This window comes from Panthera pardus, unplaced genomic scaffold, assembly GCF_024362965.1.
Source record: "Panthera pardus isolate Hobbes unplaced genomic scaffold, ASM2436296v1 HiC_scaffold_22, whole genome shotgun sequence".
In the NCBI taxonomy this organism is placed as follows: domain Eukaryota; kingdom Metazoa; phylum Chordata; class Mammalia; order Carnivora; family Felidae; genus Panthera; species Panthera pardus.
Genome location: NW_026526788.1, coordinates 66,046,524 through 66,073,092, shown reverse-complemented (window position 1 = coordinate 66,073,092; position 26,569 = coordinate 66,046,524).

Genomic DNA, 26,569 nt, shown 5'->3' with positions numbered 1-26,569 from the left:
GACCCCATCACATTTGGTGATGAAAAATCATGATTTTCTTTATGCAAATCTCTTTCCTCCCTCCCTTAATGATAATGGGCCTCTTAATATGTTTCTTTTTCTGATGTGTTACCTATTACAGTGCCAGTTATTCAGAATAGAATCTTTTAAAAATAAATCTTCCTCTCTGCTCTGTTCCAGATGGCTTCTATAATTGCTTTATTACTTTTGCAGATGTTATAGAGAAATTTAGAAAATAAGCCAACAATGGATTGCAGCAGCTAGTGAACATGTCCTTTTCCCATTGATTATTCTGTTTGGAAACAAATATAATCTGTGTATCAGCTGAGGCATTGTGTTTCATAAGCTCAGCATTTATGAGGTTTTTGGAACTGCAGATTTATCATTTGGTATTGGAGGGTGTGCTTGTTGGTTCTTGGAAGACTGGGTCCACACAAATGAATTTAGTAGGATTAAGTATTTCCCCTTGAACTGCCTTCTGGAAAAGTTGTATAATCACAATGTCTTATATTTCAAAATCTCATTTTATAATTTTAAGAGTATTTTGGCAGTAATCTTTAAAAGAACATCAGATTTAATTATTGCTATTATTATTATTCCCATATTCCTGAGGGACAACTGAAGTCCAGAGATATGATATGAGTACTCAAGGTTATTTAGCTTTCCAGTGGTAGAGTAATTCAGGATTTCTGGCTCTTGAGCTAGTCCTCTTTGCTTTTCACTATTACCATATTATGTCTCTAGTATTCAGGAGTCCTAATTAAGTACCATAGGATAGATATTTTATCTCTAGTAGAAGGTAGCTCCCATACTCTTAAAATTCAGGGAAGGAAGTAGGGGGCCATTCAACTTTTCACTGAAATATTTTCCATTTTATGAATAGGGAAAAACTATATAAACTGTATTGTGATCATATAAGAAATTGATAGTATAAGAAATTGACAAAATAAAGGGAAGACTTCATTATTAACCCTTCTTCTTACTATCAGAATGGAACAAACAGAGCTCAGTTGGAACCCAACCAAATAACTTGAAGACCTGATTTATGGTAAACTATGGATGTCTCACTCATTTACTCTCAGTGACCCTCACATGCAAATATGCAAAGCCATGTGCAAACATCAAAAACATTTTATGGGCTAGTATAACTCTTAGTCTAGCTAACTCCACATTGGGAGACATCTAGAAAGAAATCTGGAAGAGGTGGTCTTTGAAAAGACCCAACAAAATTGATAACCTTTACCTAGACAGACAAAAAAATACAACATAAAAAATATCAAAATCAGTAACAAAAGAGGAGATATCATTACCAATCCTACAAAAATTAAAAGGTGTAAAAGGAAATTTTATAAACATATTTCTACCAAAAATTAGACAACATAAATGCAATGGACAAATATAAGCAGAAACATATTGCAAAAATAAGAAAAAGGATCTGAGTTGACTTACAAAAGAGTTACAAATCTTTCCATAAAGCAAAGCCCAGGCCTAGAGGACTTCCCTGACTGAACTCTGTCAAGTATTTAAAGAAAAAATAATATGAATGCTTTATAAGCTCTGTCAGAAAATAAGGAGAGAACATATTTAAATTCATTCTATGTAGCCAGTATTACCCTTATACTAAAGCCTGATAAAGACATTACAGGAATTAAAAATTATGGAAGGCTAATCTTTTTGAACATAGTTGCAAAAATCCTAAGCCAAGTAAGTATTAGCAAATCAAGTCCAATAAAATACAAAAAGACTAATACACCTGAATTTATATCAAGAATGCAAGGTTAGTTTAACATCTGAATGTCAAATTTGTACAATATACCATATTAATAGAGTGAAAATGACAAAAAAAATCATGATTAGCTCAATAGATGTGGAGTAGGCATATAACAAAAATAAAAACACATTAATGATGAAAAGTCTCAATAAGCTTGATATAAAAGTCCTCAGCCTGATAAGGGGTGTATATTACAAATTTACAGCCAATATCATACTTAATGATATTAGACTGAATAGTTTCTCACTAAAATTGAGAATAAGGCAGAATACCCACTCTTGCCACATCTGCTCAAGATTTTTATTGGAACAGGTAGTTAGCACAGTAAGGGAAATAGGTGAAAAGTCGATAGATAATAGATGATAGATAGTTAGATAGATAGATAGATAAAGATGTCCGATTAGCAAAGGAAGAAGTAAAACTGTATTTGCAGATGACATGATCCTTTTTTTCCTCAGCAAACTACTTTTATTTATTTATTTTTATTAATTTTTATTTTATATTTCATTTTTTTAAATGTTCATTTATTTTTGAGAGACAGAGTGAGAGCAGGGGAGGGGCAGAGAGAGAGGGAGAGAGAGAATTTGAAGCAGGCTTCAGGCTCTGGGCTTTCAGCACAGAGCCCAACATGGGCTCTATGAGATCATGACCTGTGCCAAAGTCAGATGCTTAACCACTGAGCCACCCAGGAGCCCCTTATTTTATTTTTTTTAATACAATTTATTGTCAGATTGGTTTCCATACAATACCCAGTGCCCATCCCAATATGTGCCCTCTCCAATGCCCATCATCCATTTTCCCCTCTCTCTCACCACCCCCCCCCATCAACCCTCAAATTGTTCTCAGTATTTAAGAGCCTCTTATGGTTGCCTGCTTCCTTCTCTGTTGGTAACATCCCCCTTCTCCTCTCCCATGGTCTTATGTTAAGTTTCTCAAGTTTCATATGAATGAAACATACGGTATCTTTCACTGACTGACTTATTTCACTTAGCATAATACCCTCCAGTTCCATTCACGTTGCTGCAAGTGGCTATATTTCGTTCTTTCTCATTGCCAAGTAGTATTCTGTTGTATATATAAACCACATCTTCTTTATCCTTTCATCAGGTGATGGACATTTATGCTCTTTCCATAATTTGGCTATTGTTGAAGGTGCTGCTATAAACATTGGGGTACGTGTGCCCCTATGCATCAGCACTCCTGTATCCCTTGGGTAAATTCCTAGCAGTGCTATTGCTGGGTCATAGGGAAGGTCTATTTTTAATTTTTTTAAGGAACCTCCACACTGTTTTCCAGAGCGGCTGTACTTGCATTCCCACCAACAGTGCAAGAGGATTCCCATTTCTCCACATCCTTGCCAGCATCTATAGTCTCCTGATTTGTTCATTTTAGCCACTCTGACCGGCATGAGGTTGTATCTCAATGTGGTTTTGATTTGTATTTCCCTGATGATGAGTGACGTTGAGTATCATTTCATGTGTCTGTTGGCCATCTGGATGTCTGTTTTGGAAAAGTGTATTCATGTCTTCTGCCTGTTTCTTCACTGGATTGATTTTTGGGTGTGGTGTTTGGTGAGTTCTTTAATGATTTCAGATACTAGCCCTTTATCTGATATGTCATTTCAAATATCTTTTCCCATTCCGTCAGGTGCCTTTTAGTTTTGTTGATTGTTTCCTTTGCAGTGCATAAGTTTTTATCTTGATGAGATCCCAATAGTTCATTTTTGCTTTTAAGTCCCTTGCCTTTGGAGATGTGTCAAGTAAGAAATTGCTGTGGCTGAGGTCAAAGAGGTTGTTGCCTGCTTTCTCCTCTAGGGTTTTGATGGTTTCCTGTCTCACATTCAGGTTCTGTATTGGGGATTTTTCTTGTTTCATGAGATAGGCCTGGATTGCAGTGTATTTTCCTCTTAGAACTGCCTTTGCTGCATTCCAAAGGGTTTGGATTGTTGTGTTTTCATTTTCATTTGTTTCCATATATTTTTAAATTTCTTCTCTAATTGCCTGTTTGACCCATTCGTTCTTTAGTTGGATGTTCTTTATCCTCCATGCTTTTGGAGTTTTTCCAGACTTGTTCCTGTGGTTGATTTCAAGTTTCATAACATTGTGATCTGAAAGTGTGCATGGTATGATCTCAATTCTTTTATATTTTTGAAGGCTGTTTTGTGACCCAGTATGTGATCTATCTTGGAGAATGTTCCATGTGCACTTGAGGAGAAAGTATGTTCTGCTGCGTTAGGATGTAGAGTTCTAAATATAGCTGTCAAGTCCATCTGGCCCAGTGTATCATTCAGGGCCATTGTTTCTTTACTGATTTTCTGTCAAGATGATCTGTCCATTGTTGTTAAGTGGAGTATTAACATCCTCTGCAATTACCATATTCTTTCTAATAAGATTGCTTATGTTTGTAATTAATTGTTTTATATATTTGGGTGCTTCTGAATTCAGTGCTTAGACATTTATAATTGTTAGCTCTTCCTGATGGATAGACACTGTAATTATTATATAATGCCCTTCTTCATCACTTGTTACAACATTTAATTTTCACTCTTATGTGGATCCTGAGAAACTTAACAGAAGACCATGGGGGAGGGGAAGGAGAAAAAAAAAAAAAAAGAGAGGGAGGGAGCCAAACCATAAGAGACTCTTAAAAACTGAGAACAAACTGAGGGTTGATGGGGGGTGGGAGGGAGAGGAGGGTGGGTGATGGGTATTGAGGAGGGCACCTGTTGGGATGAGCACTGGGTTATATGGAAACCAGTTTGAAAATAAATTTCATATTAAAAAAATAAAGTCTAGTTTGTCTGATATAAGTATGGCTCTTCCAGCCATACTTTCTTTTAACTTCTAATAGCATGATAGATAGTTCTCCATCCACTCACTGTCAATCTGAAGGTGTCCTCAGGTCTAAAATGGGTCTCTTGTAGGTAGCAAGTAGATGGGTCTTGTTTTTTTTACCCATTCTGATAACCTATGTCTTTTGATTGGAGCATTAAGTCCATTTACATTAAGTGTTATTATTGAAAGATATGGGTTTAGAGTCATTGTGTTATCTGTAGGTTTCATGGTTGTACTGATGTCTCTGGTACTTTTGTCATCCTTGCAACATTTCACTTACAGAGTTCCCCTTAGGATCTCTTATAGGGCTGGTTTAGTGGTGATGAATTCCTTCAGTTTTTGTTTGGGAAAACTTTTGTCTCTCCTTCTATTCTGAGTGACAGGCTTGCTGGATAAAGGATTCTTGGTTGCATATTTTTCCTGTTCATCACATTAAAGATTTCCTGCCATTTCTTTCTGGCCTGCCAAGTTTCAGTAGATAGGTCTGCTACTACCCTTTTTGTGTCTACCTTTGTATGTGAAGGCCCGTTTATCCCTAGCTTCTTTCAGAATTCTCTCTTTATTCTTGTATTTTGCTAGTTTCTCTATGATATGTCATGCAGAAGATCGATTCAAGTTATGCTTGAAGGGAGTTCTCTGTGTCTCTTGGCTTTCAATATCTGTTTCCTTCCCCAGATTGGCGAAGTTCTCAGCCATGATTTATTTAAATACACTTTCAGCCCTTTCTCTCTGTCTTCTTCTTCAGGAATTCCTATGATACTGTTCCATTTGATTGAGTTGCTTAGTTCTCTAATTCTTCCCTCGTGATCCTGGATTTTTTTTAATCTCTCTTTTTCTTACTTCCTCTTTTTCCATAATTTTATCTTCTAATTCACCTATTCTCTCCTCTGCCTCTTCATTCCACGCTGTGGTTGCCTCCATTTTATTTTGCACCTCATTTATAGCATTTTTCAATTCATCATAACAATTTTTATTTCTTTGATCTCTGCAATAAGATTCTCTGCTGTCTTCTATGCTTTTTTCAAGCCCAGCGATTAATCTTATGACTGTTATTCTAAATTCTTGTTCAGTTATATTGGTTATATCTGTTTTGATAAATTCTTTAGCTGTCACTTCTTCCTGGAATTTATTTTGAGAAGAATTCTTCCATTTTGTCATTTTGGCTAGTTTTCCATCCCTTATGAGTTTTAAAAGCTTGTTATGTGCTCTGCATCTGCAAGAAGTGCTATATTAATGGAGGGTCATACACTATCCAGGGCCTGGCCCTTCAGGAGGGGTGTTTTGGAGAGTGTTACTTGCTCTCTGTTGTGACTTTGGTCATTTTATTTCCCTACTCTTAGTGATTTTTTGGATCCTCCACCAGATGTGCTTTGATTTGTTCCTTGAAGTAGCCCTGTAATGAAAAACAAACAAACAGGAAACAAAAACACGCAAACACACCAACAAATAAAACAAGCAAACAAACAAACAAACAAAAAACAAAAAACGGAAAAACAAACAACAAAAAACAAATCAAAAAAAACAAAAAAGTGGGGCGCCTGGGTGGCGCAGTCGGTTAGGCGTCCGACTTCAGCCAGGTCACGATCTCACAGTCCGTGAGTTCGAGCCCCGCGTCGGGCTCTGGGCTGATGGCTCGGAGCCTGGAGCCTGTTTCCGATTCTGTGTCTCCCTCTCTCTCTGCCCCTCCCCCGTTCATGCTCTGTCTCTCTCTGTCCCAAAAATAAATAAAAAACGTTGAAAAAAAAATTTAAAAGCAAAAAAGCAAAAAAATGTAAACACCAACTACAAGTAAAGAACAGGGTGGAAGCGCTGCTGATGGAAGAGCACATAGAAAGAGAGAAATGACATGGGCGGGAAAAAAGAAAAAATAAACATTGACCTGGCAGAGAGACTCAATGGCTTAATCCAGAGAGAAAGGAAAATAACAAAGGAGGCGAGAGGAAAAAGAAACGAAGATAAAGTTACCCAGAGAAACTATACAGCTTGCTTATTCCAGAGAGAGAGAGAGAGAGAGAGAGAGAGAGAGAGAGAGAGAAAGGAGAATAAAGGAGGTGTAGAAGTATCAAGAGAATGGATTAAATATGTCTGCTTAATCAAACCAACAGAGTAACCAGCCTAGAGGAGGGAAGAGATAAGGAGAAAAGGAAGGAAGAATGTATCTATATAACAAGAGTTGCCTAGAATTAATCCAGGCAATGCAGCAGAACTGGTCTGGAGGAGGGGGCCGTCTGGTTCCTCAGTGTCTATCCCCCTCCAGTAGATACACAGTTACCTAGTGCAGAGGGACGTGGTTTGGTGTGGGCCTGTTCAGCCTCCACTGTGGGTCCCACCTTGGTGGTGGTGGGGAGAAAAATGGCGACCTCCAGTCTCTTCTCCAAGGACCTCATGTCCCAAATCACTCCGTTTGAGCTGTCCTCTGTGTGCTGTGGGTGCAGACGAGGCAGTCCATCTCAGTCCACAAACTCCTGTGCCGCAGCACTTGGCTGTGGCCTAAACTCCATGAGCCCCGGTCCTGGGGAAGTGCCTCTCTGTGCTGCCTGATATTTTGTCCCAGCTGGTTTTGTCCTGTGCCGCAGCACTCCAGGGAGGGGACCAGTTTCTCCTGCAGACTGCACCCCTGACCTACCACCAAACTCTGGGGTGGTTCCCCTCCTCCCCAGGTACACAAATAGGGCAGCTGGCCCTGGTTTGAAGAAAGTGCCACTAGACAGGGGATCTTTCTCTGTTATGGTCCGAGGTTTTTCTCTTGTTGAAATACAGTCGTATGCTTCCCCAGCCACTCTTTCTCTTCTCTTTGTCTCTTTGCAGAAGGGGATCCCTCCCCTCCATGCCTACGCAGCCTGTTTTATCTCCTCCAGTTCATAATCACCCACCTATGGCCCATCAGGTTGTCCCAGTGTCTCCCTGGTAGACTCAGTCTCTTTTCCTCCCACACTCTTGGGGTTCAAAGTCCTTTGGCTTTAGCCCTTCTTTGTTTGAGAGACATGGGAAGTACAGATCTCCCTACTTCTCTGTCATGTTGGCCTCTCCTTCAGACATTATCCTTAATGTAGAAAATTCTACTGAGTCTATCCAAATAACCCATCTGAAACTCTATTGTAATAACAAGTTCAATAAATCAGGATACAAGATCAAAATGCAGTATTAACAATGAACCATGTAAAATTAAATTAAGGCAACAAAAGAATACTGGATACTACAGAATTTTGCCTAGAGAAATTAAAGAACACATTAAAAATCAGGGACATTTCATGCTTATGCATTAGAAGATTATCAAGAAGAATATTCTTTCCTGTATATATCTGTAGAATATTAGAATTTAGGCCTCTTGATTCTTAATCTAGTGCTTTTCTCCTATACCATTTTGCTACTAATGACAAAGGCTAAATATTTATGTGACAGAGATTATAAAATTACAAAATATTTATATGCTAGTGTAGATTTTAATGTCAAAACAAACTAAATTTCTTAGCATAAGATTTCATAAATAAATTGGTATGTATAAAGTTATGAAATATCAACCCAATAAAAATAATAATAAAATTGTATTTATTAATCTGAAAAGATGCTCATGGGGTCATTGTTGCTTGGTATCTATGCAGATAGAAAAAGTAACATGTTTATAATGCATCATATGTACTTCTAAGTACAGAGAAATGTCTAAGGAAATTCAAATTAATAGTAATTATCACTGAGAGGTGAGATTAAGTATGATGTTTAACATGTTTCTTTGAATTCTGGGGTGGGGTGGTTTGAATTCCTTAAAATTATATATATAATATTATAAAAAATAGGTAATATGTCTTAAGAGATATATATTCTGATATATATTCTATGTGTCTTCTTTGACTATATAAACTTATTTTTTGTAGAATACTCCATCTGGCCTTTTTCTTTTTCCCTCCATATGTGTTTCTGGCATTCCTGGTCTGGGATTCTTTTCCTTATTTGTTAGTTCTGCATCTTGTCTTGGTTTCTAAGCAAGTGGAACCCTGGAGTTTTTTTTATCTGTTATTGCAGTTAATGAACATAAGGTTAGAGGATATTGTCTTAATTTCATAGCATACCAGTTATACAACAAGGAATCAAATTTGGCAGTTTCTTCTCTTTAGATAAATTTAAATTTTATATTCTTTACTGAGCTGCTCTCTGAGTTAATGACACTGATTGCCTATTTAAATGTATGAACGACTGGGGAGTCATCATACTTCTCAAGAAACAACCACAATTGACAGGCTACTCAGTGAAATGAGGTCTTAATGTGAATGTTAATTTCCACTGTGTATATTTTTAGGAATAAAATGTCAGCATTAGGAATCTTTATATATATTTTAAAACTTTTAATTTTAAAATAGTTTTAGATTTACAAAAAAATTTGCAAAGATAGTACAGACTTCTCATATACACTATACCTAGATTCCCATGTTACTCACATATTGGTATGGTGAATTTATCATAACTAACGCACTAATGGTTTTACATTATTATTAACTAATTTCCATATCTTAGAGTTTTTTTCATTTTTAATTAATGTTCTTATTCTTTTTCAGGATCCCATCTGGGATACCAAATTACATTTAGTCATTGTGTGTCCTGATGTTCTTCAAGACTATGACAGTTGTTCACAGTTTTCTTTTTTTTTTTTTAATGAAAGCTTTGAGGAGTACTGGTGAGATATTTTGTAGAATGTCCCTCATTGGAGATTTGTTTGATGTTTTTCTTGTTTGCTTATGGATATGAATTTTTTTTAAGTTTATTTATTTTGGGAGAGAGCAAGCGAGCGAGTGAGCATGAGCAGGGGAGGGGCAGAGAAAGAAGGAGAGAGAGAATCCCAAGCAGGCTCCTTGAGGTTAGCAAAGAGCCTGATGCAGGGCTTGAAGTCATGAACCATGAGATCATGACCTGAACCAAATCCAAGAGTCCAATGTTTAACTGACTGAGCCACCCAAGGAGCCTTGTTTATGGATATGGATTTTGGGAAGAAGCGACAGAGGTAAAATGCCATTCTCATTGTATCATATCAAAGATATGTTCTACAGTATATCTAATCACTCTTGATGTTTATCATGGCCACGTGGTGAAGTAGTGTTTGTCAAATTTCTCCATTGTCAAAGTACTTTTTTCCTCTTCCCTTTCTATGCTGTACCCTTTAGAAGGAAGTCACTTTGTGCTGACAACACTTAAGGAAAGGGGAATTATGTTCTAACTCCTTGAAGGCAAAGTATCCACAAATATTACTTGGAATCTTACTGATGAGAGGTTTATCTATTCTACCCATTAATTATTTATTCAATTATTCATTTATATAAGTATGTACTTATAAATATTATTTTATCCTTTGGGTTATATTTCAAAGCTACTTAATTTTGTTCTCCAATTATTTCAACTTTGACCATTGCGAGCTCTTGTAAGGTGGCTCTGTGTCTCTCGGAAATGCCCTCGTCATGCGTGTTCCTTACTTTTTGGCATTACACAATGATCCAAGCTCATCTTATACATTTCCTGTTCCAGCTGTAGAATCAGCCATCATTTCTCCAAGGAGCCTTGTTTCAATGGTGTCCATGGAATCACTTACGCATATGTTACATCTTTCAGTATTGTCCAAAGTTCTTCTTTTTTCTTGGCATTTCAGATTGGCAAATTTCTACTGATCTTTCTTCAAACTCACTGATCCTTGTCTTGGCTATGTTGAATATTTTGATGATAAGCACTTCAGAGTGTGTTTTTTCTTACTCTTTGACATGGCTAGTAATTTTTGTTGTTATCTGAATATTTTGTGTTGGATCATACCATATGATATAAATAGGCCTTGTATGTGAGAATGTATATTAATCTGGCTGGGAGTTAGTTGTGTTCAATACTTGTTATAGCTGTAGGTGCCAGAGGCTTCATGTTCCTATAGTGTCTTTGGTTTTGTATCCCCTGTTTGGAGTTCCCTGTGTGTTCTAGTCAGAGAGAGAGAGAGAGAGCAGGAGGAGGGAGAGAGAGAGAGATCTTATTATTACAGTTCTTTTAGCTGTAGTCCACTGTTATTATTTTTGGTGTGATGGTAAGGTATCTCAGACGGGTACATTCTATAGCCTTGGGTTAATTCTTATTCTTTTAGTGGGCTTATGTCTCAGAGCTGTGACCTTCACAAATGTTTCTACACTGGTTTTAGTGGTGTAGCTCCCTATTCCTCTCTCGTTTCTCTGCCTGCAGATATCCTCATATTTATTTGAATACATTTTCCCTGTTGACTATCACTTTTGCCATTTTAGATAAGTTAAGAAGGCTGGAGAGTACTGAAAGGAGGAGGGAATCCCTTCCCCCAGCTGAGATTAGCTTTCAGAATTGCACTGTAGGAAAATCTTTTTTTCTGGAGAGTACATTTTTCTTATGGAGAAGCCTTCACATGTATTGCATAATGGTTACTCTTCTCTCTTTCCTGCCCATAACCAGGAAGGAATATTTCTTGGATCCTCACTGTGATAACTCTGTGATGTTCCTGGTGGAAAAGTCTATAAAAGTATGTGGACTATCCTAAGACTGAGTCTACCAGTAGTTGCTAATTTTCGACCTAATCCATGCTTAGGTCAAAGGAATTTGTCAAAATTACTGTGTAAATGTTTCTACCAGTTTATAGCTCCAGAAACTCCTGCTCCAGGTTAAGTAGATCCCACATACTGTATTTCTCTGACTCTTCATGTTTTATGGTGGCTGTTTGCCTTGTGACCTCAATTTTCTTTTATTTTTTTAATTTTTTTTTAAGTTTATTTGTTTTGAGAGACAGAGACAGAGAGAGAGAGAGAGAGAGAGAGAGAGAGAGAGAGGGGATGGGACAGAAAGAGGGATAGACAGAATCCCAGGCAGGCTTTGTGCTGTCAGTGAAGAGCCCAATGTGGGGCTCTAGCTCACAAACCTTGAGATCATGACCGAGATCAAGAGTCAGATACTCAACCAAACTGATCCTCCGTGGTGCCCCTGACCTCACTTTTCTGATGGATCTGCAAAAAGTAGTTGTTTTTCAGTTTATTCACCTAGTTGTAAAGGGTGATGGTGACAGCTTCTGAGATCGTTACCTATCAGAACTGAAATCAGAATCCACCTTATTTTTCAAAGTTAGTGGGAAGAACCGAGGTATTTAAATATTTGCTTTAAAAAGATCCTGAAGAATGACTAGGTATAGAAATGGCTTAACTTTTCTTTAACAGAGACAAGATGAGTAAAACCGAGAAATTTGAAAATATTGTTGTTATTGCTGTTGTTCTAGTCTGGGCTACTGGATAAGTATCTTTCATTCATATTCATTCTCTTCAACCCCTAACCCACCAACATGTTAATAAAAATGATAGCAACTAATTTTAACTGAGTTCATACTATGTTCCTGGTAGTGTGTTACTTACTTTCGTTATCTAACTTGATCCTCACAGTCTGTTGTTATTATTTTGCTTTTTAAAGGCATTTCACTGATGGTTATAGAAGGTTAATAACTTGCTCAAAGTCACAGCCGACCTAGAATTAAAATTTACTTTCAAAAAAAACATTGTCTCAAATATATATACCCAATGATAAAATTTTCTCTTCTTAGAGATATTAATTTTAAGTCTTCTTATAGTTGAATGAAGTAAATTTATGGTTTAGATATTTTGTGTTTTACTGTTTATTTATTTAGAGAGAGAGAGAGAGAGCGTGAGCAGGGGAGCATCAGAGAAGAGAGAATCTCAAGCAGGCTCCACGCTGCCAGCATCCAGTTTGATGCAGGGCTCAATCTCACAAACCACAAGATAATGACCTGAGCTGGAATCAAGAGTTGGATAGTTAACTGACTGAGCCACCCAGGTGCCCCATAGATGTTTTAGATGCAGGAGAAGGACAAGTGATGATGAACTTTGGCTCAGTAGGTTTTGTCCAGGTGTCTAAAGTGTCTTCGGGTAGCTAACTTCTTTTGTTTTACACAAAGACAGCTTTATTAGGATTATTTGTTATAATAATCAAAAAGACAGGGAGGCAGACAATGGGATATCTTTTTTCATGAATAAATCTGCCATTTCTGAGCAGGATAATTATTTTCCAACACTCACTCAACTGGGCACTCATATCCTGAACATCCGGATTCTCTTGCATAACAAAGCATTCTTCAAAACATCTGAATTGGACAAGACTATTATTTTGTTTTCCTGTCATTAGCTTACTGGTCACTGGGAGCAGAAATATCACAAGTTTTCTGGAACCTGAGGTATGTCGGGTAGCAGGTGTGGGGGAAACCTGGCAGATCCGTTCATTTAATAGTGTGGAACTTCTGAGAGATTATCCTTGTACCATTTTGATTGGTATTCTTGAAAAAGTCAGGGCCATGGTTTATAATTTGAGTCTTTCTCCATTCGTTCATTCCTTCCTTCCTAAAGCACATGAGATTTTCCTAGTATCTTAAAATTAAACAAACATAGAAAATGGTTAGGGTGAAAAAGAGGCCATTAGCTCAAGTAATGGTGATGCAAAACACATGATCAGAGAATTGCTGATTCATCAGCTCTGTTGCCAAATTGAGCCACCTTTGATGGGTTGTTTGGAGGGTCTCTTCTGATTTCCTTGCCTTTTTAGTTTGTGCTTTTATGTAGTCATTGGCCTTCTGTTGTTTTTCATTTTTTTAAAGCTCACAAACCATCTGTGCCTCCATTGTTGGTGCGTCATGGTCTAGGAATGGATCTATGCCTGAGAAAAGCTTGGGGTTTTGCCTCTTTTTTTTTTTTCCTTAAACTAGGCTTCCGATTTTAACCATTTTGTCCCTCTGGTAGAGACTATTTCTTCTTCCTTTGAGGCCTGGAGACAGTCACCACTCTGTAGATGAACACTTGGAAATACTTGGCTTGCTTGGCCCTCAATTTGATTCTAGAGAAATCCAGAATCAATATATAAGTGTTATTTAATTTTTACATTCTCACTTCATCTCTCTTAGCTACTTAAAATTCCCCATTATAACATGCAAAAAACCCTATTTTTTATGTAAAATTTTGCGCCATATAAATGATCTTAGCAAACATATCTCAAAAGTTAATATTTGTTTCTTGACTAACTCGGTGAACTATTTTTCCCTCCCAAACTTTTTGAATGATGGACAGATCACTTATCCTACCTGAACTTTGCTTTTGCCATTCATCAAATGGGGCTAATAAGACTTGGTTTCACATGGGAAAGTCTAAAACACTTAGGCATGGTCTGCAACAGAGAGGTAGTTTACAAAGATGAGGAGGAATATTTTCAGTTAACTTCTATGTTAACTATATGCCAAGCGGTGTAACATGCTTTACCTACATTATTTCACTTGATATCTCATGTAAGGCTTAGAGATGTTCCATAACTCACCTAAGGCAGCACATACATTGTATGGTAGCTGTTATTCTGTTTCTGTCTGGCTCAAAACTCTTAACTATGTTGTACTGACTTCCAACAGCAGGACACTGGTGGAGTGCCTTCTGTCCACCAGGGATTTCAAATATTGGAGAGAGTTCACTCTGCCTTAATGGAACTTGCCCTCTAGGGAAGATAAAGAATTAAAGATTCTTATGAATTTGGTGGGGAAGTTGCTTAATCTCTTAGGTGTATAAAGTCAGAAGTGTCAAACAGGCTAACAGATTCAGTTGCGAAGAAAACAATGAGCCCAGATAAATGCAGACAGCTTATTACTTATGCAGACAGAAAAAGCAAGATCAGCAATAATGTTAGTTCCTCATGTCCCTGTCCAACAGGATGATGTGGAAACAAAAGTCAGCATAAGTGCTGAGTCACTGTTGCTGAGGAACCATTTCCATGCTGCAGCCAAGCGCTTAGCCCACATTAAGGTGGGCACGGTGGAGAGCGCCATTCCTCACCAGAATGAAGGAGGCAGATGAGAAACTGCCTCATGACAGCCTCCCTCATAGTAAGAGGCAGGTGGGAAATAGCCTGGTGGCAGTTCCTTACAAGACTAGCTATTTTCCTCTAGACTGGGAGGGCCACAGGATGCTCCACCAAGTCCTAGGTCAGCGTGTAGTTGAGCTTTGGCTACATCATCTATGTGAGGACATGCAAGGTCATTAGTGTGCCAGCACCAAGCCATTCTGTGAATTCAGTTCAAGAAATGAACAGATCTCTGTCCCATCTGGACTTGTATCCTCAAATATAGAACCAGGAGTTTGCAGTCCTGTACCTTGCAGTTCTACCATTCTTTAACCAGGAAACTCCTGAATATTTTATGTCTTTTTTCACTTTCTTCTTCCAACTGAACAGCTCAATGATTTTCCTTATTTTCTTCTATTTCCTGGATTCCATTGATTTTCCTTTGCCAGTTTTTATTAGTTCCTGAGTGTTAGTGGCCACACATGGAAGCAAAGAGGTTCAGGACCGTGAAGGCTCAGGCTAATGCTCTGGAGTGACATGGCCTGGGTTGGCAGCCTGTAGCAGTCATTGTGCCAGCTTTCCTTGCCAGTCCCTTCTCATCCTACCTATGCCACACTGCTGACAGCCTGCTTGTGGGCTCCCTGCCGTTGTCATAGATGGGCCCACTGTGCCGGAGTAGAGAAGTCATGAAGGAGAATTAGGCGTGGTCGCTGGAAATTACTGCAATTGTTGACATCAAATAAATTAGTCTACCTAGCAGGGTCCCAGAAGACTTAGTGGGTCTATCTGGTTGAGTCTTTCAGCAATGTGCTATAATTTAGGCATTTTATATCTAAAATTTTTCAGCCATTTGAAAAAACAATGGGAGTTAAGTTAAAGTGTGATAAGAGGAATCTGTCTGTGAACTTTTGCTACATGATATTTTTGCAGAAAATATGTGCCTGTTTAAGACTCTCTCAGTTTGCCAATGCCATTCTCAATCATTGATTCATTATTCCATGTAATGTATGTGCATTACTTATCACGTGTTAATCACTGTGCTGGGTGCTAACAAGATAGATAATATCATTAAAACAAGTTTTCTTGTCTTTAAGAATGCACACCATATTAGACATATAGGATTATAGAATTTGAGTGCTATTAACCATTTTAGATAATTTTTGGCTTATGTTTTTCATACTAGGGAATAAATTATTTCCAGAAATGCACATGTGGGAACAAAATGGAATTAAGGGGTGGGGCGCCTGGGTGGCTCAGTCGGTTAAGCATCCGACTTCGGCTCAGGTCATGATCTCACGGTTTGTGAGTTCCAGCCCCGCATAGGGCTCTGTGCTGACAGCTCAGAGCCTGGAACCTGCTTAGGATTCTGTGTCTCCTCCTGTCTCTGCCCCTCCCATGCTCATGCTCTGTTTCTCTCTGTCTCTCAATAATAAATAAATGTTAAAAAAATTTTAAAAATTGAATTAAGGGGTGAATTACCTGTATTTGTGACTACTAAATTTTGAATCGTATTAAAGTGATTGGGTTAGAGTGAGAACACAAAGCTCCCACACATAGCAGGGATGGTGTTGGGTAGAAAGGATAATACTATTTTAATTTTAGAAAACCTTGTTAAATCCCTGGCATTTCAGAACAGGTAACAAGTAGAGAAAACAATTTTACATATGTTGTCACATATAAAGGGTTGATAGAATTAGAGTCAGCTACAATGGGTATTTGTTTCTTTTTATTCAAATAATACACAGACACCCAGAATTGATTTTACTTCAGAATTGAGCAAACTATCATCTTTTGAGCAAACCTGGTATCTTTGTGTGTTGCAAATAATCTTGTTCAGGTGGGATCTAACATTCTTCATTTGTCTGAAAACTCTTCACCTTCCCTTGGAGGCAAAATTACAAATAACCAGCATGACCAAAATTCCCAGTTTATCTAGGAAATTCGTACTTTATGTCTTTTTAACCAAATACCCTATTCAGTTAGCATCCCCTTTCTCTTTCAGTAGAGTTTCAGTTTAGATGAATTATAATCAATCACCAGATCTTTTTTTTTTTTTCCGCATATTCCCCAATAATTCCAAGAAGTTCTAAACAATCATTGTTCTCCAATATATTATAGGAAGATATTTGGAGTCATAACAGAAAGTATGTCTTTTCCTGCTTAGCTGTAGTTAGACTTTGCTGCCAACACAGACATTTTCACATACTCAGAAGCCTACTCGCTATGATATTTGCCTTACTGCTTTTCAGTGCAGGGTGTGTTGATGGCGCAGGCAGAAATAAAATTTTAAAAAGGCTCAATTGCATATTTAAATGGATTCCCACTTCTGGCGGAAAGACTTTAACAGATCCTGGTAGCTAAACCATGGCTATAAAGATCAAAGTGGCTGAAAACAACACTCTGGACCATTCACGCTTTCCACGTTGCTAAATGTAGCCACCTCTCCCTGGTTTGGAAACCCTCATTTCTCCTCATGAGATAATTCCAACGAAGAAGTAGGTCTACAAACATTTCTTAGGAGGAAAGCAGAGTTCTTAAGAGAAAGGGCTTTGAAATAATGTAGATCTGAGTTTGAATCCTGCGACTAGAAATGATTTATGAGTAATCTCACCTCAGTTTCCTAATTTGTATGAAGTAGATTCCTCTCTCATGGAGCTGTTTTGAGATAATGATCAGAGAATATCAAATATATCTGACATCTAGTAAGAGCTTAATGAGTTGTGTATTTAAGACCATTCTTCAGTTTGAGACTGCAACCCTCTCTCACCCCTGTCCTTTTTCTTTACTTTTCCCTTTTCTTTTTGGTTTTGGCTATGCCTGGGCTGTCCATAGAATTTCTTTGCTGTGTGTAGCTTCAAAGAATATATGGAGGTCTTTGAAAAAGCTTGTGTTTACACCATGTACTAGGGCAGTCTCCCTGTTTTCTTTTTTATCTGGTGTCTCCTTTTAACTGCTCAGCAGAACTTACTGGGTATTTTCAACTTTCTTGACTTATGTCAGGGTATGTGTGTGTACTTTCATCCAGCAATCATTATTCAAATATTTGTCTTATGAAGATAAGTGGAACGGCAGTATTAGGTACTTCCAGCTCTTTGGTTTGTCTGTTCTTGGCTTCTCATCTGAATAATGCCTTGGGCCTTCTTCTTAACCCCTTTTGTTTGGAATTCAAACCAAGTTACATCTGTGCTCATCACTATAACTACCAAACTGAGTTTTAGAATATTTTGTTCCTGTTTTGGGAAGCACTGGGAGGTTGAATTTAGAAATCAAAAGTGAATCTTGTTGGGTAAAAATGAGGGATCTGCAAGCCTCCCTTTGGAACATGGCTTTATCTCAGAGTATCTCTATACCTGGAAGTTGTCAACAAATGGAGAAAGAAGGAAGCAAAATGATGAACCAGTCAGGAGGGGTTGTGGGTAAAGGTGTTAAATATTGATGGTTTGGGGAAAAAAAATGATGAAGGAAAGTTGAAATGAGAAAAAACTCTCTGAATCCTCCCTCCCTCCATAAAGAAAAGGTGCTAATGGGCGGACAGAGATTGTTTAGTGAGAATAACCAGGAGGAAGTGAAAAACATTGTGGCAAGTTAGGGGATAGGTAAAATATTTGAGTCTTGCTATAATACAATCTATTTTGGAGTAAAATGCAAGACTGTGTAAGTTTTTCTTAAATCTAAGGGTAAGGGAGTTAGCATATTAACATGTGGGAACACAGTATAGATATGTATTTGTATTTTCTACTTCTGAACTCAGGAAGACTGGACTGATAGTTTAGCTCTGCTGCTTTATGCCTGTGCAATCAGTGAAAAAGTCAATCGCAATGAATCGTATTTGTTTCATCTGTGAAATGGGGATTATAATATTTTCTACCTTACACGATTGTGATGGAAGGAAATAATGCTTGGAAGTCACTTGGCACCCAAGTGCTGGGGTTATAGAGAATCTTTAGTTGTAGCTATTATCATTAATGCTTTAATGACCTTATATTCCAAATGCTATAACAGTGCTTTACATAATCTTACTTAATTCCCATGACATAAAGTAGGTGTTATTACCAACTCCCTCCAGTTTGTAGAATGGAAAATGGAAGACTTGAAGTTCAGTAATTTGTTCAAGACCAGTTGCTTAGTAATCAGGAGAACTGAAACTACATTTCTAGTCTGCTTGCCTCCAAATCCCGTTTGTTGTTGTTGTTGTTTGTTTTTTACCATGTCATGCTGCATTTAATACAAGTAAATCAGTTTGTATTATAATAACTCCAATTATGCTTGTTTTCTAAATAGAATATGACATCAATATAGGTGAAGAGTTTAAGTAATATGAGAAAACAATGCAGCATTGTAAGGATTGGACATATTTAAACAAAACAGTCTGTAATGGCAGCTCTTTTCATGTAGCTATGCTAATGCACAAAGATATACTCTTCAAAAAGTATGGTCATTGAAGTACCCAATATCCACTTCTTTTCCTACTACCCATTCTCTGAGGACAGAACAGTGAAAGTATCCTGACGATTCTCTGGTTGTACACATTTTCTTATAGATGGAGGCTTGTCTACAGTGCTCAGAACAGCCAGTTTTCTTATCCTGACAGGTCTCTAGGGATGAAGTTTCGCTTAATTCTTATAAATGATGTTTACTTAGTATGCAAAACTAAAATTGGTTTCTCAACATGAAGCACCCCAAAAGGAATTTTTGTATGTATTGATTCTTTTAGCTTTCATTCATTGTTTCAACAAATATTTATTAAATGTGTAATCTATTTTAGTATTTGTTCTAAGTGCTGCAGGTAGAACAGTGATTTAAAAGAAAAAGAAAAAATAAAACCCAAAATCCCTCTGCCCTCCTTCAGCTTATATTCCAGTGACAGGCAGATAATGCATGGTGAGAACACAATAAATATGTGCATTATATAATGTGTTAGGAGATACCTGAAAATAAAATAGGGATCTGGTCTATGGAGGTGTCACATTTATAATGGGTTGTTCAAATAATGCCATATTGAAATGTGGCATTTAAAACAAGACTTGAGGAAGGTGAAGGTGAGGAAGTGAACTATGGGGATGTCTGTGGGAAGAACATTCTAGAGAAAGGGAAGAAGGGGCAGCAGTGTGTATTTTGTCCAGCATGGTTGGGACTGAAGGGGCAAAAGGGAGATTAGAAAGAACTACACACAGAAAACAGAGGGTTAGATTTTTTAGGGCATGTTGCCCTTTTTAAGGACCATAAGGACATTTTACTTTAGGGGAAATGTGGAGCCCACTGAAGGTTTTGGAGCAGAGAAGTGACATGATTTGACCTACCCTTCATAGGATGTGCTGGGCAACTGTACTCAGGATGAACTCCATTTTGTAGCCTTTTCTCGCCCATTGCCTTTCCCTACAATTTTTTATATTTAGCTGAACCATCTAGAATCAGGCAGTTCTTTTGAATATTACAAGGACTCAAAATCTGGACTAAAAGTTCTCGAATAGGGATTGCCTTCTGTAGTCTTTAATTTTCAGTGTCTAATATGATGCATATCACATAGAAGACACTAAATATTTGTTTAATGTAACCTGAACGATTGGGTATTTCTCCTCTTCCAGGAGTCTTGATACTCAAGATCATGGCTTATTATTGCTTTTCTCCTTAATTTTCAAGATGGTGCTCCAACACTGGATGATATGAAAGCTTTCTTATTCTCTTTTTTCTAATGTTTACTAATTAATGTAGAGAATTCATTAACTATCTCCAACCTGACATTTCCAATATTTATTATCTATGTTATTCATGGATTTCTGCTTTTCTTTTATGTGTGTCACCTTTCTTCCTGACCTCCTTGTAACTTTTGTTGTAGCACACTTTCTTTTAATGGGTATTTTATACAAATACAATTTATTGTAAAATTTTTGCATTTCTGTTTTTCTGACTTAAGATTGGAGAGTCATTGAGTCCTCTCCCTTCCTTCCTCCTTCCTTTCCCCTTCCCTTCCCCCTTCCTTCCCTCCTCTCTCTTCTTCCCTTTCTTCCTTCTTCCCCCTCCCTCCCCCTCTTTCCTCCTTCCTTTTTCCCATACCCCCCCTTTACCCCTCTCTACCCCTTCTTCCCTTCTTCCCTTCTTCCCTTCCTTCCTTCCTTCCTTTGGTCCTTTCTTCTAGAGAATAGAGTTAGGCCATTTGAGTTACTTTGATGAGATGAGAACCTCCAAACAATAAAAATGCAACCTGAGAGTGTAATTTCCTTGTATTCCATCAGACCAATAGAATATACATCCTGCACAAACTGTCTGCTCTCTCCTTCAAAAATGAGTTCTTTTCTTATTCCCCATCCTGGAGAAGTCTTTCTTATGTGTGAAATAATATTAGAGAAATTAAAGTCAAGATTACTTTGCAATCTTTCTTCTCTTTTTGTGCCAGATAAATTTTCTATAATCTTGTATTAAAATGCAGTTTTAAATCTAATACTCCCCTCCCTCCATCATTTCACCCCATCTGTATTGAAATTCTCTAACATTTATTTTTTGAACATTTGTTGACCCTGAGCTCCAAGACACATGTGGGTGGGTGCAAATGATATTTGCACAGATATGAAAATGACTTTGAGAAGATATTTTAACCCTAAAGTTTTCTTAAAAATATTTTATCTTGGAAAGCAGATTTACTAGAAGTCTTTGGAGATTCTTCTTTGTTTTCTATTATGATGGCAATTATAATAGAATAACCTGCATATAATAATAGATCATATAATGATACATTATCTAATGACTTAAAAGTCCATGAAGATGAACATTTTTTAAAGGAACAAAGTCATTTTAAATCAATATTAAGCTTTGGGATTGGGGTAAGAGTATCAGTGCTGCCCACATGTAAATATAATTTTCAATTGGAGTAGCATGTACAAAATTAAGGTCACAATCATAATGGATGCTCACTGTTAGGAAAACTAGCTGATAATAGTAACAGCTCTGCTGTTGGACATCTGCCTGTTTTAGAGCCCCATCCCACAAAAGTTTCTTATTTGACATTATTTTTTTGTGTGTCCTTGGCATATGCTTTAGGTGGACTGATTATTGCAGCAACATCTCAAGAATGCTGATATACTGACTATTATAAACATGCTATCTAAGGCTTCTTTTTCTTTGTCCCTCCTGAGACTGGTAAGTCATTTCTAGTGTGAAATGCCTAGGTTTTCAGGCTCTGAGATAAAAGCAGTATCTGATTTTACTATCACTGTCTAACACCTACTCTGCTTTGCCAAGTCTTCAATTATGTGACTCTATTCAATATTTCCATGAGGGACTTCAACTGACAAGGCATTAGTGATCATAGCTGCTTTCAAGAAGAAGGTCTCATGTTTTAATAAAAAAGGGGAGAAATCTTTTGGTAACAGCAGCACTAAAGCCTTAGAATTTTGGAGAAGATAAAAATCCTGATTTCACGTGTTAAATCATTACAAATGATTATGTTTCTGTGGGTGTGCATGTATGTGTGTTAATCTTCTAGCCTTCAGTGAAAGTGAGACTGTGAATTTGCTTCGTATCTATCAAATGATGGTTAGAAAACCCTTTCAGTAAATGGGATAAAACAGTACATAGAATAAAACAATACACTAAAACAAAACAGAAAATGGAAAAACTGAATGCCTCGAGGCCTTTTCTTCTCTCTGCTTTAAACTATTTGGTGTACTTCTCCATTGAGCATGAATGACACATTTGAAAAGCATAAAGTAGAGTTTAAAGGTGTAGACCCTGGTTCCAGGTGGCCTGAGTTCAAATTCTAGCTTTACCCTTTGTTTGCTCTATGACCTTGGATATGTTATTTATTCTCTGTTCTTCTGGAGTTTTAGTTGTAAAAAATATATAATAATATTATTTTCCTCATAGTGTTGTTTTGAAGGTGAAATGAGTTAAAATATGAAAAGTTTCTAAAATAGTGCTTGGAACAGTCTTCCAGGAATAATAAGGAATAATAAATATTAACTATAATTATTGTAATACCATATTCATCTGTAATTGATGTCTGTTGTTTATGACAGCGAAGCATCCCTTTCTCTTTGCTTGGGAATGAACTCTTAAATTTTCTGTGGGAACCATTCCACACCGTATATAGTCTAGTTTGGACTTTCAAGCATTGTGGAAGTACCACCCATAGGCTCAGACAAGAGGGATCCCAGGACTTTAGATCCATGCCTTAGGAGCCCCTAAATTTTGGAGTCCTCTATGGTGCTTAGGGCCAACCAATATGGCAGTGCCATTCAGGCATGGTCACCCAGTCTTGACCAAGATCCACATGGTCTCTGGTCTTTCCTATTTGGAATTACACTGTAACCATCCACCTCATACAAGGAATTGACTACATACCCCAAGGAGCTCAGGGACTGTAACTGTGAGATTGTCCCAGGGGTTCATAGCCAGGGTCTGATTCAGGAAAGCAACTTGGTAAGTGGAATGCTCCTGCTGACCATTACAATATTTCTTTCACAGATTACATAAGATTTACTTCCAGAATAGTGCTAACACCCTGATTTTGGGTGTCACTTACTGATGATGAACATGAGATGAATTCAGGGCTCTGGTTTATAGATAGTCTACAACTAACCATTGGGTATGAGACACTAGTGGTCTTGCTTGACTGTGCTTAGAATATGTGCTATCTCTGGTCAACATGATCAGAGTGTGGCAGTGGTGAGAACAGTCCTTTACTCTGTGTGTCTTCCATAATTGCCACCCAGGGTGTTCCACAATATTCCCTTCAGGTTCTGTAACACAAATCATACAGTCCTTTGAGGGTAGTCACAACTATGTGTCTGAGTGCTTTTAAGACTGTTGCTTCTCAGTGCCAACACATAAATCCAATTGATCTCTACTTTCTTTCCTTTAAATTTCAAATGTAGGGAAAGATAAACAGACACCTATTCCAACTGCAGTCCAAATAAAATTGGAAGCCCTAGTCTGTATAATAAGACAAGAAAAAGAAATAAAAGATAAATTGGAAAGGAAGAAATAAAACAATCCCTATTTATTGATAACATAAATTTATAAGGAACCTATTTTTTTTTAGTTTATTTGTTTGAGAGGGAGACAGAGAGTACATAAGGGAGGAGCAGAGAGAGAGGGAGGGAGAAAGAGAATCCCAAGCAGGCTCCAAGCTGTAAGCACAGAGCCCGATGCAGGGCTCAATCTCATGAACTTTGAGATCATGACCTGAACTGAGATCAAAAGTTGGCCTTTAACTGACTGAGCCACCCAGGCACCCCAAGGAAACTAATTTTTTAAAAATTTTTTTTTTTTTAACGTTTATTTATTTTTGAGACAGAGAGAGACACAGCATGAACGGGGGAGGGGCAGAGAGAGAGGGGAACACAGAATCAGAAGCAGGCTCCAGGCTCTGAGCCATCAGCCCAGAGCCCGACGCGGGGCTCGAACTCGCGGACCGCGAGATCGTGACCTGAGCGAAGTCGGACGCTTAACCGACTGAGCCACCCAGGCGCCCCAAGGAAACTAATTTTTAAAAAACCTACAATTAATAAGAGAGTTTAGTAAAATCACAGGATAAAATCAATTTATAAAAGTCAACTGGATATTTTTATACTAGCAATGTTTATTTGGAGGCCAAAATTAAAATTATACTATTTTCAGTAAACCAAAAAACAATGAAATATTTATGTATAAATATTACAAAAATACACTGGATCTGTATGTTGAAAACTATGGAACACTGATAAAAGTATTTAAAAGAGCTAAATAAAAGACAGACAATATTCATGGATTAGCAAATCATCATAGGAAAGATGTTGAATATTCCCCAAATTATTTATAGATTTAACTTTATACCAATAAAATTTCAGTAGGATTTTATTTGTGTGGATATAGATGAGCTGATTCTAAATTTTATATGCAAAGACAAAACATTAGAATAGTTAAAGAATTTTGAAAAAAAGAATAATGTTACTCAATTTCAAGATTTTCCATGAAGTTATGTCAATCAAGATTGAGGTATTGGCAAAAAGAGAGACATATAGCTAAAAAAAAAAAAGAATAGAATCCTGAAATAGACCCACATAATTACAGATAATTTATTTTTTACCAATATTAAAAAAGAATACAAAAAGCAATCCAATAAAGAGCCTTCTCAACAAATGTTGTTGGTCAATTAGATATACATAGGCAATAAACAAAAGCAAGAAAAAAATTTTGACCTAAATCTTATACATTGAAAAATAAACTCAAAATGGGTCATTGGTTTAAATGTAAGACGTAAAACTGTAAAACTTTTAGAAGTAAACACAGGAGAACAATTTATATGACTTTGATCATGAATTTATATACATGACCCAAAGCATGATTCATAAAAGAAAATTGATAAATTCATTGCATTAAAATTTAAAATGTTAATTTTGCAAAAGATACAATTAAGGGAATGAATAAATAGACTGTAAATTATATACTAAGAGAAATATTTGCAAACCATATATTTTACAATGGATCATAACTAGAATTTATAAATGACTCTCAAAACTCAAAAATAAGAAAATATGGTACTGGCACAAAAATAGACATATAGATCAATGAGCAGAATACAGACCCTAGAAATAAATTCATATTTATGTGGTCAATTAATCTATGAGAAAGGAGGAAAGAATATACAGTGAGAAAAAGACAGTCTTTTCAATAAATGGTGCTGGACAGCTACATGAAAAAGAATGAAACTGGACTACTTTCTAACACCATACACAAAAGTAAATTCAAAATGCATTAAAGACCTCAATGCAAGACCTGAAACCATAAAAATACTAGTAGAGGGTACAGACAGTAATTTCTCTGACATTAGCCATAGCAACATTTTTCTAGATATGTCTCCTAAGGCAAGGGGAACAAAAGCAAAAATGAACTATTGGGACTACATCAAAATAAAAAACTTCTGCACAGCAAAAGAAACATTCAACAAAACTAAAAACATACTGAATTGGAGAAGATATTTTCAAATTATATATCTACTAAGGGATTAGTATCCAAAATATATAAAGAACTATACAAGTCAACACCAGCCACCCCCCCCCCTTCCAAACAATCTGATTTAAAAATGGGCAGAGGACCTAAATACACATTTTCCCAAAGAAGACATACATATGGTCAGCAGACACATGAAAAGATGCTCAACATCAATCATCATTAGGAAAATTCAAATCAAAACCAAAATGAGATATCACTTCACACCTGTGAAAGTGACTAAAATCAAGAAGACAAGAAACAACAAGTGTTCGGGAGGACGTGAATATAAAGGAAATCTTGTGCACTGTTGGTGGAAATATAAACTTGGTACAGTCACTATGGAAACCAGTATGGAGGTTCCTCAAAAAGTTAAAAATAGAAATACCATATGATCCAATAATTCCACTATTGGGTATTTACCCAGGGAAAATGAAAACACTAACTTGAAAAGATACACACACCACGATGTTTATTGCAGCATTATTTACAACAGCCAAATTATGCAAGCAGCCTAAGGGTACACTGTAAGTGAATGGATAAGGCAAACATAATGTGTATGTATAATATATACTATATATGGTATCTATAAATATAAATAAAATGGACTATTACACAGTCATAAAAAGGATGAAATTGTGCCTTTGAGACAACATGGATGAACCTAGAGCATATTAAGCTAAGTGAAATAAATTAGACTGAGAAAGATAAATATCCTATGATTCATCAATGAAATCTGAAAAAAAAAATGAACACATGGAAAACAGACTCAGAACTATAAGTGCAGAGGACCAAACTGATGATGGTTGCTAAAGGAGAGGTGAGTAGAGGGTTGGGCAAAATGAGTGAAAGGGAGAGGGAACTACAGGCTTCTAATTATGCAGTGAGTAAGTCACAGGATTAAAAAGCAGCACATAAGGAATACAGCCAATGATATTGTAATAGTGATGTGATGGGACAGATGGTAGCTGTACTTGCGGTGAATGGCATAACGTATAAACTTATCAAATCACTACGTTGTATACCTGAAACTAATGTAACATAATGTGTCAACTATACTTTCAAAAATAAGAAAACAAAACCCCAATTTAAAAAAGAGCTAATGACATGAACAGACACTTCTCCCCAAAGGATGACAAAT